This window comes from Stenella coeruleoalba (assembly GCF_951394435.1).
Source record: "Stenella coeruleoalba genome assembly, chromosome: 2".
Lineage (NCBI taxonomy): Eukaryota > Metazoa > Chordata > Mammalia > Artiodactyla > Delphinidae > Stenella > Stenella coeruleoalba.
This window is the reverse complement of record NC_137147.1, coordinates 20917836-20931184: the sequence shown is the minus strand read 5'-3', so window position 1 is coordinate 20931184 and position 13349 is coordinate 20917836.

Genomic DNA, 13349 nt, shown 5'->3' with positions numbered 1-13349 from the left:
TTAAAGTATCTCTCCTTGATTTTCAGTTTCCTCATCTATTCAGACGATAAAAATCATTTTCATTGGGCTTCCCTGGTGGCGCAGTGGTTGAGAGTCCACCTGCCGATGCAGGGCACACGGGTTCGTGCCCCGGTCCGGGAAGATCCCATATGCTGCGGAGCAGCTGGACCCGTGAGCCATGGCCGCTGAGGCTGCGCGTCCGGAGCCTGTGCTCCACAACGGGAGAAGCCACAACAGTGAGAGGCCCGCGTACCGAAAAAAAAAAAAAATCATTTTCATTAAACCAGTGAATTTGATAGAACAAATTAGACATTTAGGAATGTCTAATTAATTGCTAAATTAATTTTAAGGACATGAACCTACTGCCAGTTGCTAACTTCTCTAAGCCTCAGTTTCCACATCTGTAAATTGAGAATGACAATAACATAGCCCCCTTCCTTCTTTGTTCTCTCACCTACATTTCTCTTGTACTGTTTATGTATTTCGATGAAAGAATCTTGTTTCATCTCTATAAATATTCCCAAGGCCTGACACATATAGAATAATAATATTAATAATAGCTCATTTCATGCCAGACATTGTGAAAATGTTTTACCTAATTATCTCATTTAATTCTGGAAAAAAACCAGTGAGAAAAGCAATACTATCTTTTCACCATTGATGAGGAAACAGATGCTCAAAGAAGTGACTTATGTTATGAAAAAGAGGCACAGGTAGCAGATACGGAGCTGAACTTCAAATGCAAGTGGTATTATCCTATGTTTGTTGTACTGAATTCCTAAGTGTACTAATAGGCTTTCTCTCTTTCTCTCTCTCTCTCTCCCTGGTATATGGTACAGTGCTATGCTATTATATTTTCTGGTTTATAAGGCTCTCTCAGGAGGCTAATATAGCATGTAATGCAGATATTTCCTTCAGTGTATATGTGGATTGACCACATGAAGATGAGAGAGAAGGAAGGTGTGACCAAATGGTGAATTAAAAAACACCTACAAGGGAAGGCAACTACCCAAATGTGCTTATGTTTTGACCTACAGTAAGATTAGTGTGGATTATTCTGAATCTAAGAGAATTTCTGGGTCATTAGTCCTCATTACTTCTCACTAGCTTCTGTGGAATTACATGAAGTAGATTTGTTGAAGATGTATAATGAGCTAGAGCCACAGACACCACTCTCTCTCTTGTTTGTAAGGAGGTCTTGATGCCTTTGCCATCTGCAGTTTACTGCTATGAATGTGGTGAATTTACACATTCTGAAAATTAACAGAGAACACCTGCAAATCCTTTTCTAGGCTGAAAGCTCACCTGATGTAAAGCGTTAGCTTGTCCATTGAAAAGGACTTGTATATTCATCTGTCCCTTAAACATTTAATGTACCTTACTGTGTTTCAGACTGTTGGCCTTAGAGCTACAAAGATGAAAATGATACTGCTCCTGCCTTTTGGAGTTAATAATCTAAAGGGGAGACAGACAAACAGGAAATTACTATGTAGTCAGATAAGTACAATATAAGAGATACAAGGTAAAGATAATTTCCAAATTACTGAGAGCTTAATTTGTCATTTGACATTGTCCCAGCATTTTATGTCTATTATGTAACTTTTAAAAATAAATTATTTATTTATTTATTTATTTATGGCTGCATTGGGTCTTCGCCACAGTGCGCAGGCCCCCCACTGTGGTGGCCTCTCCCGTTGCGGAGCACGGGCTCCAGGCACGCGGGCTTCAGTGGTTGTGGCATGTGGGCTCAGTAGCTGTGGCACGCAGGCTCAGTAGTTATGGTTCACGGGCTCTAGAGCACAGACTCAGTAGTTGCAGTGCATGGGCTTAGTTACTCCGCGGCATGTGGCATCTTCCCGGGCCAGGGCTCTAACCTGTGTCCCCTGCATTGACAGGCAGATTCTTAACCACTGTGCCACCAGGGGAGCCCTGTAATTTTATTCTTATAAAATTCTATGAGGTAGTTACTCTTATTATGCTGAATTAAGATGAGGAAACCAAGACATAGAGACTTTAAATAACTTGTCAAGTCACGAAGGTAACAAAGAGATAAATATTTATTTGAATCCAGATAATTTATTACCAAAGTTGGGGTACGTAAAACACTGTACAATATTACCTCTTGTATGGGAGTACAAATGGGGCTCCAATAGAAATGTAAATCACATTCTCAAGTTATAATAAAGGCTGAAGACTTAAAACAAACTTCTGCCTTTGGGAAAAGAAATACAAAATTAAATATGCATGTTTCAATTGAGACAATAGCACACAGTACTTAAGAGCTAGACTACTGGGTTGTATCTGGTCTTATCTATTTATTGCTAGCTGTGCAATTTAGGATAAATTACTTAATCCCACTGAGTCTTAGTTTCCTCATCTGTAGAATGGAATAATGTTAATGTATAGCTCATAGGCTTGTGATGAAGGTTCTGTTGATGAAAAATTAATCAATAGTTAATCTAAGAAAGAAATGGAAAATTTTTATTCATACCAACTTGGAAGACAGTCTTTCAGAAAGCTCTGAGGACAGTTCCACCCACTAGAGATCAAAGAACAGTTATATAAGTTTTTGAGACAGAGGGTTATCTGCACGTACAAAGTGAGTAGTGGGTCATTGTGACCCTTTACAAGATTAAGAAGGAATGTTATTTCCTAAGGAGTTATGGTTAATGTAGATGTACAATCACACTAAAGGGGAGGGAGGAGGACCAAACAGGCATTGAAAAATTTTCTTTAAATATTTCTTGTCTTGCCATAAGATATGAATTTTATTTCATCAGTAACATGAGATTATATTGCAAAGTACTTAGCAAGGTGATTAGAGATTAGTAGGGAGTAATGAATAAATACTAACTTTTATTAAAGGCGATCGAGGAATTTACAAATTATTTCTTTACACCATAGAAACTAGTACCATATTCATTCTGTCTGAGTTTTGAGAGGAAGTAAAATATGGTAGTGGTGAAGTAACTGGTAAGGTGGCTAGTGGGGCAAAATATCAAAGAAAAATATAATAACCAAAGGGGGGAAATGGTTTTAAGATAAATTCTAAGCTAAAAAAGCCATAATTCAAAATCGAAGAAACTTTATAAATTTGGATTGACTTAAACATTACTTAAAAGACAACAATTTCCAAAATGGCAGAATGAGGAGCTCAAAGTACTGCAAGAAGGATAAACAAAAAGATCTACACCTAGATGCATCAGAAACTAAAGACAAAAAGAAAAACTTGAAAGCAGCAAGAGAAAAACGACTGAACACGTCCCAGGGGCATTAACAATGTGAGAAATGGGTTATACCTCATCAGAAACAATGGAGCCAGAAAGCAGTGGAATAACAACATTCTGCAATAAAGACTGAGCGAATTTCTTGTGAGACCCTTTACATTATACTATCTGATGTAATCCTGACCAAAAACTTGTTAAAGTTTTCTTTTTCTCTTGTTCCTGTTTTACAGATGGGAGCACTATGAAACCAAAGAGAAGTTAAATAAATTACTTGAGGCCATATAGCTAGTGAATGGGACTTGAGCCCAGATCAGCTGGATATCAAAGGGCATCCTCAACTCACTCTGCCTTCCCATGAAGTTTCTTTCCTTTAGTCTCCGTGCCTCCAAGCTACTCTCTTTTGAGCTAGTGCTGCTGCCTGGACCCTCCTAAATATCACTTTCTTCATGTTACTTTATTATTCAGAATCCTTGAATGGCTTTTTGTTACCTATAGCATGAAGGCCAAATTCTTGAGCCTGATTTCTAAGGACTTTTAAAATTTGGCACTTAAGTACCACTGAAACATGATCTCTTAATATTTCCCAAGTTGACAGGTTTATCTCATATCTGCCAACACTTTTCTTTCCATCAATTGAAACCTTCATTTTTGGGGGGCAGGGGCATAATTCAGAGCTCATGTCTTTTAATTCTTCTTTGCTATTTCCCCACTCTTTCTTTATGGCCTTCCTTTTTACATACCTCCATTACCCTATTTGAGTTTATGTGTTGCTATATATATATATATATATAATTTATATTATATATATGGCATATATATGTATATAAATATAACTGGATTGGAAGCAAGCTCTCTTATTTTCCATTATATCTTTAGCAGGACTTAGCACAGGACTTTCTCTGTTATAGCAACTTATTAAATATTTATTGAATGATGCCTTATGGTTTTTGGATAAAAAAATTAAATATTAAAATCAAATAGTAAGAAAAAAAATCACCGTATCCTGGTACTTAAAGTGGTCCCATTTGATTGGAAAATTCTCTCAGTCTGGAATCTTATTAAAATCAAATCTGAAGGAAACAAACTTTTTTCTCTTTTCTTGCTCTAGTCTCATGAGGCCGCTATAGTATTTCAGAACCAGCACTTATGAATTTCTTCTCAACCACCATTGCTGTGGATCCAGGGAAAATCAAGATAGCTGTTAGTGGTCATGGAAGCTCACAGCTCATAAATTTGATAGTTAACATGGTAGCCAGTTGCAATTTGATGGGACAGGTATGGGAAGGTTTTCTCAAATTTGGAATGTAAAACATTCTGTGAATCTCGTGCTTATTATGGAGAGCAGGTTGATCCAATTAACTGACCCCCAAATAGATTCTATCTTAGATATGTCATAAAAGTAGTGTGAAGGGTTATTATTCATGGAAAAGTATTTGATTTCCTAGTGGAAGCTGAACACTTAAAAATTGCTTTTTGGGTTTTTTGTTTTTTGTTTGTTTTGTCTGTGGATCTGTTTACTTCTCAAAATGTGGTCTATCTTTAAAGACACAGTTGGGTCAGTCACTAGTATGGATGTCTTTCTGTTCTTCTTTTTCCTTAAAACTCCTTTCATCTCTTTCTCACCTCTCTCACTTTGAAAAAAAAATCAAGAAACATCCTTTGCTGGTGTTCATACATACTAGTTTCATATATTCCATTAAAAATTCTATAACTATCCCATTCATTTTTCTAAGTCACCCTTCTGACTATATATTCATTCAATTTACCAAAAGTAAAACAGAGTTAAACGCTGTGATTAGTGACTGGTAATTGCTGTTGGTTCTCTGCCCAGACCCTGATTAAAGGTCTTATTGTCTAAGGTAGGTGAGGAGAGAGGGCTGTGCAGGAAGAAGAGGGTGAGTTCAGGTGAAGAAATAGGAGGGACATTTTTTCTTGGAAAGTGTGGAGGCTGGGTCTTCATATTTTCAACGTTCTCCCATTTTTACCTGGATTGGGGCCAAAAAGGTATAAGGGTGTGCCTATAATTATTGCTATCCTGGAAACCTCAGCCAGCCAGAGGAGCCAGAATCAATACTTAAGGCAGAGCAGATACCTGTGAGGTGTATCCAAGCCACAGTCATGGGACTACATGGATGGATTACACACCCCACAGCTCTCAGCTGACAAACTGTATGGACTTTTTTGTTAATCTTGCAATAATGTGATAGGTAATTTTTGTAAGTGAATAGTTGGACTCATACCACTCTTTAGAAGGATTTTATGCTACTTAATTCCTGCTATATGCCAGGCACTGTCCTACCTGCTTGAGATACCCACTGGTGAATTAGATAGGCATAGACCATTCCTCTTACTGCTTAGTTTAGTGGAAAGAACAAGTGCTTCTCTCCTCTTGATTTTTTTCTATTTCCAATCAATAAGAACAAAAACATTTACTCACTATCAGAGTTGTTTGTCTAAATTATGGCAATCAACCAAGCATAAAACCCTAATATTTGGGTGGAGTGATCTAACAGTAATAACAACTACAACAAAATGTATATAGAGCTTTGGTATTTATAACATATTTTCACCTATATGATCTCTTTCAACCACATTGAGTCCCTGATTCCTCATCTGGAAAATAAGACATAACAGTATCTATCTTGCATGAATGGATATAGATAGACAGGGTCTATCTAGGGTCATACCTACCAACTGTAAAGGTCAGCATTTTATAGATGCTGAACCTAAACCTTAGAGAGGATATGTGAATTGTCCATGGTTGGAAATAAAATCAAAGGAAAAAAAAATAAGACTTAAAATACAGTTTTTGGACTCTAAAGTCTATGGTTTTTCCATTATATGTCAGTTGTTGCTCAATTGACCCATCAATTAATTAGGAGTTGGGAGTATCCCCTCGGAACTTCTCCAGATGTAGTATTCCAGGAAAGCTGATCACATTTCACTCCTTTTGGCAGCCTATATAATAATAGTGCAGTCAAACAGAAAAGAAAGAGGAGAGACAGAGACCGTTACTTTAATGTAAGAATACAATTCATTCACAAGCTGACCCCTAGAAATCATCAGTTTGGTGCATATTCTTCTAGTCAATATTTTAGAATGCATTAACTCTCCAGGCTGTTCTTTCTTGAGCCCTAGTCACAGGGAGCTGTTTTTGCCTTTGCTCCATAGAATATTAGAGCTGGAACAGACCTTTGAGGCTACCTAGTCAAATCCCTTAGTATTCAGATGAAGAAGTCACAGCTAGAAAAATGTATCTATAGACTAAGGCAAAATCCTCAAAAGGGAACACAATTAGTAACTTAATGAATTATTTTCTACAAGTAACTGTTTGCTTACAAAATAAACATTCTATGGCTTGCCATAGGATGATAATTGAAAATTGGTCTGAGTTTAAATTGAGATAAGAGTTTGATATGTTACATCATTGTTTTAGGCCCAACAGTACCTTTGCTGGACCTGATACATGGTAGGCTCTCAAAAATATTTGCTGTGTGAATGAATGTAGCATGTATGATCCATGTATATGCTTTAAACACAATTTATTAATCGAAGACCATTTTCTTCATATTTAGTCTCATCATCATCATCATCAGTGAAACTTTATTGAATGCATTCCATATACAATTGTAATAGGAATAGAAAAGAAAGGATATGGTGTAGGAATACCAATCACTTGGAATTAGTGTATGGAAATAGTGTAATGATTAAGGTTTGAGTATGTGTGTGTGTTTGTGTGTGTTCACTGGGGAAGGAGATGGTGGTGGGGCTTATGAACGGGAGAGAGCAGTATAAGATGTTAACACTTGTGAATATGGTAGTGACATAAACTGATAAAGAAAATAGAAATATAGTGATTAATATTGCTCACACTGCAGGAGTCCAGTTATGGGAGAAGGTGTGGTAGTCAAAAATGTCAATTATTTTACATAGTAAAGTGAAAATAAAAGAGTCACTGAAAAAGGTACTGGACTAGTCACCAGTTTTTGAATGTCAACAACATAGAATCTTAGTATAGTAATAGCAACATGCATTGAAAACTCACTATCTTCCATCCATGATTACAAGCACTTGACATGTATTCAGTGTCTTCATCCTCATCACAGCCCTATGAGGTGGGTGATAATATCATCCCCATTTTACAGATGAGAAAAATGGAGCTTAGAGAGTTTAAATAAATTGTTCAAGGTCACTCAGCTGTTACGTGGAGGATCCAGGTTTTGAACTCAGACAGTCTGGTTCCAGAGTCTATGTTCTTAGTACTTTGTTGTACTACCTACTAGAAGCTTTATTGTAGAAGGAAATTTAGGGATCATGTAGTATAATAAGTGTCCCTTTACAGATGAGAAACGCAAGGCCCAGAGAAATTGAATGGTTTGCCCAGGGTTACAATGATTTTGTGACAGTCTGAACCATGACAGTTTGTGTTCATGTGTGCAAGGCTGAAGTAATTGGAGACAGTTACGATAACATTAGTCTGCAGGTACCATGCACTTTTGTTATTGTTGATGTTCACAAACCCGTCCTGAGAAGCTGGGAAAATGGAGTAGCCCACAAAGTTTTCAAACTTTCTTTCCTGTGTGAGGCATTTAATTTATTCTGTGAATGAAAAAATCTGGGTAAGTGACAGTTTCCTTTCAGGAATACACAGCATCAGTTCTTTGGATACTCAGGTTTCTATGTATGAGAAAAGACAACACCAAAGAAAAAGTGAGTGGTGGCTCCCTGCCAGGGCAATTAATGAAAGACGCCGGGGATTGAACAGGTGGTCTTAATTCTCTTTTCTCCCAGGCAGCACCCTCCACCTCTTGACACTCCAGAAGGAAGTCTGTCCACAGGAAAGAGATTCTACAACCTTCCTCTTCATTGCTGACAGAATAATAAGAAAGACGAGAAGGGCAGATCTGGTACCATTTCATCCTTCTAACTAGAAAAGCTCCTCTGGTAAATGTCTTGAGTCTGACTGGGACATGCATATCAAAGAGAATTTGGCTAACCTGAAATGTCATATTTCATGGGGAGTTCAACAGGGCAATTTATCACAATTGACCCTATCAGAGAGGGACCAACCATCCTTAGTAGACACGGGGTTGCAAAATGCCACCACATTTGGCCATAAAATTTATCATGTCAGCAGATCTATAGTCAACACTATACACTGTGAAATATGGCAGTGCTGCTGGGATATTTGTCTTTGTTGGGCCAGACAGGTTCGCCTTGCATTTCCACTTAGTCCACATTCATACCCCCGCACCATCTATAATGACCCATCAGGACAATCTTCTTGGAAACACGACTTACAGCTCCAATAAGCTGGGAGAGGAGGAATGAAAGCCTGTACAATACACATATTTTGGGGGCATGCTGTTAAAATGCTGAAAATTTTTCCAGTGACTCTTTTTTTTCAGATAATTATTTTAAGAAAAGTAACACATTAGAAGGGAATTTAAACTCTTGACAAATTAACACCATTGGAGACACATATGTTTACCTTTTCTTTCATTTTCTCATTTCACAGAAAAGAAGCAGGACAGGCATAGTGAAACATCTTCTTCATTTCTGAGTCCCTCCTTGGGCAGAATTATGAGAGTGGCAAGGCTGGTTATCAAAGTTGATGCCTCCCAACTCTGTTCTCACTGGTGTGCTGCTTCTGTTCCTAGTATTCTTGGAATCTCTGCATTATCACCTTTTCCTAAACTCTGCTCAAGGCAGTTCTTTACCCCACTATGTTGTAAGGGATGGATATAGCTTCATATCCTCTGACTTCTTTTATTATAATAAATTTAAAATTTTTGAATTAGAAGACTTTGGCATTTCAATTCTTAGCTTCACCCTTGTTGTGGTAGTGGTCGGACAGGAGAACTATCAGTTTACCCTGGAATATAGCAGATTGCACATTAGGCATAGCTTAGGGGAAAGCTCAGAATTGGGTGATACGAATTTTGGGTTTGAATCTGATCTCTGTGATTTGTGCTGATCGATGTTGGGCAAGTCCAGAAACCTCTGAGAGTCTCAGATCTGTGGAACTTTTGGGTAAATAAAAGCAACTCTTTCTCAGAATCAGTGTGAAGATAAAATAGAATTTTATACATATCTGTATATATATATGTATATATATTTTTCATAAATTGAAGGGCATAATAAAGTGATTTTTCTTTGTTGTAGAGGCAACAGAAAGAGAACTGGATTGGGGGTCAGAATTTGTGTGTGAAAATTCTAGCTTTCCAATTACTAATTGTGTGATCTCAGGCAAATCAGTTAGTTGCTCTGAGGCTCAATCCTTCCATCTGTTGAAATAATGAGAATAACTGTGACAAAGAGATTATAAGATATATGTGACATCCTTTGGAAATTCTAAGGGTAGTATGCAAATGTTTATTAATTTATACCTCATCATGTTACAGAAAGTGTATTCGTACCATAAGAAACTTTTATTTTGATCCCAGGTAATTTAACTCTAAGAGATCTAGCAGGCAATCTGCACAAGGGAATCTGGTTAGTTGGATAATTTGCATTTTATATAATATTAAGACAGGTGGCATCCCTAGAAAAAGCATTTCTAATCCCTAATACTAAGACTAGAAAGAAATTTGTCCACAGGGTCCTTAAAGAGAGGACATGATGACCAATGTCCTCAACAATGTCATTATAATAAACACAAGGACAAGATTCATTGGGCTGTAAATAAATGTTCTTTTACAGTTTTTCTAGAGTTGGAATGCCATAAAACAGGCAAAGGATGGATACAGCTCCAACAGAATAGTTCTTTATTACTGCAAAGCTGTTGTAGTAAAATTCTCCCACTCCCCTAAGAATCATTGCAGACACATAGTCACAGGTACTCAAAGATGACTCAGATCAGTTGCAATGATTCCTAATTACTTTCTTGCAAAGCTCTTCTGGTTTCTATTCAACTCCCTATACTATAGTTTCTAAATGGGCAATAGAAATTACATTTCCTTGCTGAACCATTTGACCTACTTATTGCTGCTGTCATAACTAAAAGAGAAGTCCATGTACATGGTGGAAATATCTGAGTTACCTCTTTCCTGGGGAACCTATATCAAATAATCCGAGTGCTTGTTAAAAATGCAAATTCCTGCCAAATCAAAATCTTATAGATAAGAGACCTGTGTTTATAACAAGCATCAGGGGTAATTTTTTTTTTTTTTTTTTTTTTGCGGTACGCGGGCCTCTCACTGTTGTGGCCTCTCCCGTTGCGGAGCACAGGCTCTGGACGCGCAGGCTCAGCGGCCATGGCTCACGGGCCTAGCCGCTCTGCGGCATGTGGGATCTTCCCGGAACAGGGCACGAACCCGTGTCCCCTGCATCGGCAGGCAGACTCTCAACCACTGCGCCACCAGGGAAGCCCCAGGGGTAATTTTTATGAAAATTAAAGCTTGAGACCCTGACTGGAGATTGGATAAAATACTGTGACTCAGCACCATCATGTCCCAGACAAACTCCACATGTGTTCTCTGTTCTCTGTTCATGTCTGTGTATGAAAGGCTGTGTCTACAAAACATTGGAAATGGGATTGGACTTACCTAGAATTTAATCAGACTCCCAACACACAACTCTCTTGAGCACAAGAAGCAAGTTAACTACCTGGGAATAGTATATTCCACAATTTCTGGATGACTTGATGTTGGGCCAGGAGGTTCAGCTAATTGCCTTGTGACCCACAGAAAATCTTCATTCTAGACACAGCCCAGATATCCCCTCTGAATTCTTGGGTTTTTTCCTCTTTTTTTTTGTATTTTATATATTTTTTTATACAGCAGATTCTTATTAGTTATCTATTTCATACATATTAGTGTATATATGTAAATCCCAATCTCCCAATTCATCCCACCACCATCCCCACCCCCACTGTTTCCCCGCTTGGTGTCCATACGTTTGTTCTGTACATCTGTGTCTCTATTTCTGCCTTGCAAACTGGTTCATCTGTACCATTTTTCTAGGTTCCACATATATGCGTTAATATACGATATCTGTTTTTCTGACTTACTTCACTCTGTATGACACTTCATCCACATCTCTACAAATGACCCAATTTCGTTCCTTTTTATGGCTGTTTATATATTTTGGAGATTAAAGCTTTGCCCATTGATTCATTTGCAAATATTTTCTCCCATTCTGAGAGTTGTCTTTTCATGTTGTTTATAGTTTCCTTTGCTGTGCAAAAGCTTTTAAGTTTCATTAGGTCCCATTTGTTTATTTCTGTTTTTATTTTCATTACTCTTGGAGGTGGGTCAAAAAAGATCTTGTTGTGATTTATGTCAAAGAGTGTTCTTCCTGTTTTCCTCTAAGAGCTTTATAGTGTCCAGTCTTACACTTAGGTCTTTAATCCATTTTGAGTTTATTTTTGTGTATGGTGTTAGGCAGTGTTCTAATTTCATTCTTTTACATGTAGCTGTCCAGTTTTCCCAGCGCCACTTATTGAAGAGACTCTCTTTTCTCCATTGTATATCCTTGCCTCTTTGTCATAGATTAGGTGCCCATATGTGCGTGGGTTTATCTCTGGGCTTTCTATCCTGTTCAGTTGATCTGTATTCTGTTTTTGTGCCAGTACCATATTGTCTTGAGTACTGTAGCTTTGTAGTATAGTCTGAAGTCAGGGAGTCTGATTCCTCCAGCTCCATTTTTTTCCCTCAAGACTGATTTGGCTATTTGGGGTCTTTTGTGTCTCCATACAAATTTTAAGATTTTTTTTATTCGAGTTCTGTAAAAAATGCCATTGGTAATTTGATAGGGATTGCATTGAATCTGTAGATTGCTGTGGGTAGTATAGTCATTTTTCACAGTGTTGATTCTTCCAATCCAAGAACATGGTATATCTCTCCATCTGTGTCATGATTGATTTCTTTCATCAGTGTCTTATAGTTTTCTGAGTACAGGTCTTTTACCTCCTCAGGTAGGTTTATTCCTAGGTATTTTATTCTTTTTGTTGCAATGGCAAATGGGAGTGTTTCCTTAAATTCTCTTTCAGATTTTTCATCATTAGTGTATAGGAATGCCAGAGATTTCTGTGCATTAATTTTGTATCCTGCAACTTTACCAAATTCATTGATTAGCTGTAGTAGTTTTCTGGTGGCATCTTTAGGATTCTCTATTTATAGTATCATGTCATCTGCAAACAGTGACAGTTTTACTTCTTCTTTTCCAATTTGTATTCCTTTTATTTCTTTTTCTTCTCTGATTTCCATGGCTAGGACTTCCAAATTTATGTGGAATAATAGTGGTGAGAGTGGACATCCTTGTCTGGTTCCTGCTTTTAGAGGAAATGCCTTCAGTTTTTCACCGTTGAGAATGACGTTTGCTGTGGGTTTGTCATATATGGCCTTTATTATGTTGAGGTAGTTTCCCTCTCTGCCCACTTTCTGGAGAGTTTTTAATCATAAATGGGTGTTGAATTTTATCAAAAGCTTTTTCTGCATCTATTGAGACGATCATATTGTTTTTATTCTTCAATTTGTTAATGTGGTTTATCACATTGATTGATTTGCATATACTGAAGAATCCTTGCATCCCTGGGATACATCCCACTTGATCATGGTATGTGATCCTTTTAATGTGTTGTTGGATCCTGTTTGCTAGTATTTTGTTGAGGATTTTTGCATCTATATTCATCAGTGATATTGGTCTGTAATTTTCTTTTTCTGTAGTATCTTTGTCTGGTTTGGGTATCAGAGTGATGGTGGCCTCATAGAATGAGTTAGGGAGTGTTCCTTCCTCTGCAATTTTTTAGAAGAGTTTGAGAAGGAAGGGTGTTAGCTCTTCTCTAAATGTTTGATAGAATTCACCTGTGAAGTCATCTGGTCCTGGACTTTTGTTTGTTGGAAGATTTTTAATAACAGTTTGAATTTCATTACTTGTGACTGGTCTGTTCATATTGTCTTATTTCTTCCTGGTTCAGTCTTGGAAGGTTACACCTTTCTAAGAATTTGTCCATTTCTTCCAGGTTGTCCATTTTATTGGCATAGAGTTGCTTGTAGTAGTCTCTTAGGATGCATTATATTTCTACGGTGTCTGTTGTAACTTTGCCTTTTTCATTTCATTTCATTTCATTTCATTTCTAATTTTATTGATTTGAGTCCTCTGCCTCTTTCTCTTGATGAG